Consider the following 8,495-nt stretch of genomic DNA (forward strand, 5'->3'; position numbering starts at 1 on the left):
ACACCACCGGAACAAGGTGGAGGTCCAGGAGCCGGATAAATCTGGCACAAAGAAGGTATCAAATCCGTTGCATGAAATTTGGATTTATCAAGATCCCTCTCCCGAGAGGTCCTCGCTCAAGTCTCCCATATCACATTTTCTACACCACTTTGGAAGCTCCTTATAGTGATGCTTTCGTCTCAATCTCGTGCCTGAGAAATTCAACTTCACACCTTGCTCGCAAATACAAAGAAGGGGAAGATGACGGCGACTGCATACTTCACCAAGATGAAAAGAATAGCAGATGAGATGGAAACCATCGGGAACAAGGTGGATGAAGATGATATGATCTCACAAATCCTTGCGGGGCTGGACAACAACTATAATCCTTCTGTCTTCACCATCTCTGCAATGACTAGTCATGCAAATTAGTTGTCCTTGTCCCTTGGCAATTTGTACGGGAAACTTATTGTAGCAAAAGGGCACCCTGAAGCCTAAAATTAGGCGGGCAAATAATCTACCAATCATGCCAACAAAGGGGGGCGGGCGTCTACTGGGGTCCACACTGGAATAATGGTAGTGACTATGATGGTCCTGATCGTGGTAGCAGTAGCAGCTACCAATCCAAAATGAAGCAAGGCAACAACGGTTCCTATCCTAGCGGTGGTCATCCTGGTGGTGGCTACCAGGGTGGGAGCGGCTATCATGTTGGAGGCGAATGTCAAGGCAACAACGGGGGTGATACTGAAGAGAAGTGCCAGATTTGTCGCAAAGAAGGCCACAAAGCGTACAACTACTAGAAAAGGATGATAACCTCTTTCTAACACCACCAGTAACCTTGAAGAAGACGACGGACACAGTGGCAAAATCCTATGTTGTGGATACTAATTGGTATGCCAACACCGGGGCAAGCAGCAACATCGCGGGTGAACAAAGATAGCTCATAATACATGATCAATACACAGGCAATGATCAAGTCCATGTGGTTAACGGAGCAGGTATGGAAATATCTAATGTTGGCTAAACACATTTTCCTACGCAGGATCGTCCTTTATATCTCAAGAATGTCTTACATGTTTCATCCACATCCAAAATAATCTTATTTCTAACCATAAACTTACCCAAGATAACCTCACTTACCTAGATTTTTGGCCAGAATTTATTTCTGTCAAAGATCAAGTGATGGGTGTCGGTGTCAAAACCGGCGGATCTCGGGTAGGGGGTCCCGAACTGTGCTTCTAGAATAGATGCTAATAGGAGGCAGGGGACACGATGTTTACCCAGGTTCGGGCCCTCTTGATGGAGGTAATACCCTACGTCCTGCTTGATTGTTCTTGATGATATGAGCATTACAAGAGTTGATCTACCACAAGATCGTAGAGGCTAAACCCTAGAAGCTAGCCTATGGTATGATTGTTGTATATATCTATCGACTAGCCTGGCCTTGGTTTATATAATGCACCAGAGGCCTAGGATAACAAGAGCCCTAGCCGAATACGCCAGTGGGGAGGAGTCCTTGTCTTGATCACCAAGTCTTGTGGAATCTTCCATGTATGCGGCAGTTGTCCGAACTGGCCCATGAGTATACGGCCATGGGGGTCCTCGGCCCAATCTAACAGATCAGGAGATGACGTGGTGAGTACCCCCTAGTCCAGGACACCGTCAGTAGCCCCCTGAACCGGTCTTCAAGTCAGGGACGCTCCTCGATTCTTCTGAACTGTTCTTCATCTTCGGTTGTCGGTCTTGAAAACTGGTTCAACAAATCTTCTCATCTTCGATCTTGAGGATCGCCGAAATGCATTCGACGAGTTTACACATCGGGTATCCGAGGAGCCCCTTTAAGTTTCGGCCTTTATCAATGCCTTATTATTTTTATGCCACACCTCGGGTTTGAAGTTGTTCCCTGGAGGCAGTGTCCTCTTGCGTCGGAGCTCTAACGTCGGACTATATTCGAGGTATCTTTTGCAGCCGAGCACCAATGTCGAACTGCTTCCGAGTTCCAACACCAAATGTATCTGAGCTCCAACACCGGACTGTGTCCAAGCTCCAACACCGTACTATATCCAAGATGTCATAGATCATCTTGGTGCAAAAAAGTTGAAGGAGTTTAGCCGAGCTTAATGCCAGAAACGCCCTCTATGGAGCTAGCCGCTAGCGCCCGAGCTTTATGTCGGACTACTTCCAAGGTGGTGCACCACCCCGACCGCGGGCTGATTTTTTGTGAATATTTTTAACCGGTGCAGTTTATTCTCTACCGATGTATATCCAGTAGCCCTCAAGGTGTGTATCAGTCTAAAACCCGAGATGCACCTGAAGGCAAGCATAAAACCGCTGTTCCCAGTAGCCCGTGAGACTCAGGTCGATGCGCGAAATCGGCCTGAGGATCAGCTCCTAGCTCGGCAGCATACATAGGAATAAAAACGCAGTGTAATATATTAGAGATAATAGTGATCGGCGAACAGGCCCCTAAGAGAGGGTCGTGAGAAGTCGCCGTGATATATTAGCTTGATGCCAGATAGGTCCAGATGGTACTTATTGTTGTCCGAAGACGCGCTTTCCCAAAGTTCGATCAAGCCGAACACTGAGCCCTTTGAATTTTCTGCATTGAATAGGCAATGCAGTAGCCCTCGAGACATTGGTCGGGTGGCAACACGAGATCAGAGGATCGATGTGCCCCTTTAATATTTGTAAATAATGAGCGCAAAGCCCAATAGCCCCGAGCCTTAATGTGGGCACGGGTGGTCGAATTAAGGATCGATATCCAGAGTAAAATCACAGATTATGTGTAATGATTCTATGTATCCAAGTAATTTACATCATTATTTTGACTCCATTGCGACCGTTTATCAGTTGAAAGTGGCCCATCGTCGGCCTCTACCCCTTGGTAGATACTACGCAGGGTGTTTCCACAATAACAAAACAACCCTTAGCAGACGTCTCGGTGCCCGAAGGCGGTTGTGTTAGCGGAAATGAGGCAATCAAATATGCGGGATTTATAACTTTCGCTTAGTCATAGGAGCTTTAAACCGGGGAAGCTAGCTATGAACCCCGGTTAGTGTTCGGCGACATCCGAGGTCCAGCCGTAAACACTTCGGCCAATATTATGAACAGCCCCTCATTTAACATAGTCATCGGATCGCTGACCAGTTTACGCCTATTGTGACAGTCAGTTTTCGACTTTCTCCACTGAGATGCTTAACCATGCGAGCTGGAAGCACAATCGCAGTGGTTCTCCCTTTGCACACCTAGCCGAACAAAGCGGAATGTAGGAGGCAAGCACAGGAGCCGGGCAAACCAACTATTGACCGAAGACACAATTTGAAACCGATGCATATATGGCAATATCCGAGAGTGTTTTTGCCGAATCTCTAAAGGTGTCCGGCGTTGCACTGCGAGACTTGTGCTGAAAGCACACAAATAGTTTGAAAGTGTCATAAGCTTGGAAAACCAAAAAACGTCAGTAAAAACTTGACGTCCGAACAAGATGAAGTGTCTGGTGCCAATCCGAAAATTGGACTGTAGAAAAAAGTGTTTCTGTCGTGCTTTAACATGACACATCCTATCTCAAGACTTCAAGCGGGTTAGCCTACGGCTTCAACCTCCTATTCCGAAGACGGAGTACTTCTCATTAGGCCAGTTTGGCAAACTAAACTCTAGCGGCTTTGAGAGAGAAATTAGGCTCCCCGACTAGTGACCACACACTCGTGTCGAAAAAAGGAGTGATAAATAATAATAATAATAATAATAATAATAATAATAATAATAATAATAATAATAATAATAATAATAATAATAATAATAATAATAATAATAATAATAATAAAAATAAAACTTTGCAACGACTAAGAAGAAGAACACTTATTATAAAACGACTCATATAAGTTTAAGATCCCCCAAGTGACTTGGGTAAAAGAATTTTATGTATAATGATTCTATGTACCAAAGTACTTATATCATATCTGTGTTCACCCGAACTTTAAACACGTCTTAACCGACCGTCGACTTCTCCCTCTTCGGTCAAGGGCCGAAGAGTGTTATGTACTCCACCTGTCGAGAATATCGATGGTGTTTCCGATGACTAGGCAATCAGGCCATAAGGCTGTAACAGACAAAGCGCGCTCAGGGAACTTATGCTATATTACTGACGAAGTGTAAGAAGCATCTTGGAAGAAAATAGTACCCCCACCGATACCTTTCTTCAATTGCTCATTGCTACTATGAGACTTGTGCAATAGATTTTTTGAACTCATGAGTCCCGTTGTGTGCCGACCATAATTGAAAACAATAAGAGCGCTAGCTTTCAGCTTCACCCAGCCCGAGGTCCGTCTCGGATGACCCGATCGTGACAATCGCAGAGGTGCTCCCTTTACTCCCTAGCCGAACAATCGGGAAGGTAGGGGTAAATACAGGAGCGAGGCAACCCAGCTTGCAAATCGCTTAAGTCAACATGGTGCATATTGTGGCGTAATACACGAACAAGGAACGAAGCCGTACAAGTGCAATCATTTGCAAGAGGAAAGTCTTCATAAAGTAAGCCCCCAAGTAAATGGGGTGTTTGAATTTGTGTGTCACAAACAAAGTTTTGACAAGGAAATTTTTTACAAGCAACTTTTTCCCAAAAAAGTATAATGCTTGGTCGAACCGAACACAAGTTAAAAATTTAAAACTTTGAGCATGAAAGCAACTTAGCTGGTTAATGTGTTTGGTATTGATGACGTGATTCGAGCTTGATGCGGGAAAATGTTCCATCCCCCAAGCCGGTCCCGAGGTGGTGGAGCAAAGAGCTCGGCACTCCAAAGTGGTGACATAGCACGGTCAATGCAGGCTGGAAGAGTGATGCCGAAGTCCCCGGCATGGGGTAATGAAGTGTTGATGAAGCCCCCCGTCCAGCCGAGGTGACGTGGTATGTAAGTATGTCGAGTTGACGATACTGCCCAACCCGGATCATTTTCCTGTGCACAGAAAATAGTGCAAACCGGAGATAATAGTAATAATAATATTTTTTTTTAAAAAAAATCATTGCATAATGAATAATGTATGCAAAGTGAGTAATAAAAGAAATATGACCTGGCGCCGAAGTCAATGTCGATGCAGGGCGTCGGCGTGATGCGGTAAAGGCGTGGCAAAGCCTGAATTCATAGGTCAGTCCGAGTTCCGGATGCGGCGTTCGCCGGACTATGTACGGAAACTGACCGAACCACCGTGCGACCGTCGTTAATGCAGCCACCATTTGATAGACCTGTGTACATATGATGGACAAACCGGAGTAATAATTCCTTGGGAAAAATAAACCCAAACAAGCAAAAAAATACTAGGATTAATAGCACATGGTTTATTTGTTGTAGCAATCCGAAGAAAGGTCATTCCCAAAATTGGGACTCGATCCGCACACCCATTGCCTGATGGGCAATAAAGCGACGGCATGACGATGCTGGCAAAGGTTGGCTCGCCAAGGCAAAGCCCTCGGTCGAGCTAACGTGACGGAGCTGGTCGGCTAGTGACGCCGAAGTCTCCTAAGTAGGTTGATGAAGAGATGGCGAAGCCCCCGGTCCAGCCGAGATGTCGAAGCCTCGATGTCAGTCGATGAATCGAAGTAGGTCGGCATGATGGACACCGGCTTGAAGAAGCAACAGTACGGCCCTGCCGATGCAGGTCGTGACGTGGTCAATGCCGGCTTGATGAAGTGACCGTGCAGCGATGTCGGTGTGCTTGCTCCGTGTAATCCGTGGGGCAGCGATGTTGGTGATGATTTATCCTTCGTGATGCCGAACTCTTGTTCGGCTTGCCGAGATGATGATCCGAAGAAGTTGAGCTTGGCTCAACAAAGTGACGACGTGTCTAGCGCAGGTCGACAGGCTTGGAGCAATATTGCTGGACTGGTTTGACACCAGCATGATGATGAAGATGACCTCAAGGGAGGCTTAAAATTTTACGGGCATGTGTTTAAAAACGACGCACAATACCCTAGAAGAGAATTCCTCTAAAAAGGTTGTCCAATATCACGTTCATAAAGAAACATGAATTCGGGTCGGATCCGTATTCACGCAGAAAATAGGTCCGAAAATTGGTCCACTCATCGGAAGGTTCCCAGATTTGAACCGTCGGATTGAGCTGAAATTTGGAGGGGTGGTAGATATGGGAATTCCGTAGTAGATGAACGGGTGGATCTTCCAAAGGACCTTCGAGCTGGGCTCTGGAGACCACGCCCTAAACTCGTCCTGATTCCCGTCCAGATTTGATAGGGCTCCGGTACATCGTAGATTGTTGGAGATTCCTCCATCAGAACTCGACGAAATTTTGCATGGCTGTTGTAGACGTATTTCCGCACTATTTCACCGAAGCAATCATCAAACCGACGCTCAAGGAGGCAGTGACGGTAGATACGAGTTCGCTGTCCAAAAAAACAGCACGGTCGCCCGAGGGCAATGTTGACATTGAGCCCCGGGGCTCCCTGGATGATTCCTCCATGATCTTGATAGAGATCGGAGTTGATGTTGATGAAGTCCCTCATCCGAACATGACGATCGGAGGTAGGGCACAGTCCTCGGTCCAGCCAAGGTGACCGGCCGAGCCGGTGACGAAGAAGCCGGTGTCGCAGTTGACCTGCGGGCGAGCCATTGATCCTTTTGCCGATCACACAGCGGAACTCTCAATGAAAGCACCAATGTCGCTGTCAAAACCGGCGGATCTCGGATAGGGAATCCCGAACTGTGCATTTAGGATCGATGATAACAGGAAGCGGGGGACACGATGTTTACCCAAGTTTGGGCCCTCTTGATGGAGGTAATACCCTACGTCCTGCTTGATTGTTCTTGATGATATGAGCATTACAAGAGTTGATCTACCACGAGATCGTAGAGGCTAAACCCTAGAAGCTAGCCTATGATATGATTCTTGTATATATCTATCGACTAGCATGGCCTCGGTTTATATAATACACCAGAGGCCTAGGATAACAGGAGCCCTAGCCGAATACGCCGGTGGGGAGGAGTCCTTGTCTTGATCACCAAGTCTTGTGGAATCTTCCATGTATGCGGCAGCTGTCCGAACTGGCCCATGAGTATACGGCCATGGGGGTCCTCGGCCCAATCTAACAGGTCGGGATATGACGTGGTGAGTACCCCCTAGTCCAGGACACCGTCAATGGGGAAGGTGTTGCTACACGCTCAGAGTAGGGGGTGGACTATATCCCCTATAATGTAATCCGTCTGTTCATGGGCGGCAAGCTCTTTAAGCAAGCAAACCATCTTCCTCTCGGTGGTGGCATAGGCATCTAGGGCATCCCTCGTATATGGTGGTAGACAAAGTTCTTAGAGAAAACGGTCTTCCAGTCTTCAATAAAAGTTAGGAGTCAGTTTGTGATGCCTGTCAAAAGGCAAAGAGTCATCAGTTCCCTTATACTATTTCAACTATTGTTTATTGTACTCTATGATATGGAAATTATATTGCCTGATAAAGGTTAAAATATTTATCTGGCGTAAGCTACATGGCACTCTGCCATGTCGTGTTACGCTTGCAAATAGACATATGAAAATCTCGCCCATTTGTCCTTCATGCTCTGTTGGTCTAGAAGATACGAAAGCACCTGCTATTTCTCTGCAACAAAGCAAGGGAGGTTTGGAAAAGGTTAGGGATGGATGATATTATTGATAAAGCCTATGAAGTTGATGGTGCTGGTGAGGCGGTGTTGGAGTATTTACTTCTTCTTCCAGAACAAGAATTGTGTATTATGAGTCATCAGAATGTGTGTGAAATGATTGGCATCTCAGCCTGGTATTTGTGGTTGGAAAGAAGAAAATTGGTGCACAAGAAGACAACTCAGAATGAGTGCCACATATCTACAAGGATACTAGCTCCTACGGCCAACTTTGTTACTGCTGTTGGGTAACGTAGTAATTTCAAAATTTTCCTACGCACACGCAAGATCATGGTGATGCATAGCAACGAGAGGGGAGAGTGTTGTCTACGTACCCTCGTAGACCGGCAACAGAAGCGTTGACACAACGTAGAGGAAGTAGTCGTACGTCTTCCCGATCCGACCGATCCAAGTACCGAACGTACGTCACCTCCGAGTTCTGCACACGTTCAACTCAGTGACGTCCCTCGAGCTCCGATCCAGCAAAACATTGAGGGAGAGTTTTGTCAGCACGACGGCGTGATGACGGTGATGATGTTCTGCCGACGCAGGGCTTCGCCTAAGCACCGCTACGATATGACCGAGGTGGAATATGGTGGAAGGGGGCACCGCACACGGCTAAGGAACGATCACGAGGATCAACTTGTGTGTCATGGGGTGCCCCCTTGCCTCAGTATATAAAGGAGGGAGAGGGGGAGGTGCAGCCGACCCTATGGGTGCGCCTGGAGGAGTCCTACTCCAACCGGGAGTAGGACTCCCCCCTCTTGCCTTGTTGGAAAAGGAAGGAGGAAGGGAGAAAGAGGAAAGGGGGGCGCCGCCCCCCTTCCTTGTCCTATGCGGACTAGGGGGAGGGGGCGCGCGGCCTGCCCTGGCCGGCCCT

The 8,495-nt window shown here is 47.1% G+C and overlaps 1 pseudogene; it reads left to right on the forward strand.

Moving 5' to 3' along the window:
* The first annotated feature begins 306 nt into the window (after positions 1-306).
* Positions 307-381, forward strand: LOC123132812 (uncharacterized; annotated as a pseudogene).
* The last annotated feature ends 8,114 nt before the right edge of the window (positions 382-8,495 follow it).

The sequence above is a fragment of the Triticum aestivum genome, chromosome 6A, assembly GCF_018294505.1.
Source record: "Triticum aestivum cultivar Chinese Spring chromosome 6A, IWGSC CS RefSeq v2.1, whole genome shotgun sequence".
NCBI classification, from domain to species: Eukaryota; Viridiplantae; Streptophyta; class Magnoliopsida; order Poales; family Poaceae; genus Triticum; species Triticum aestivum.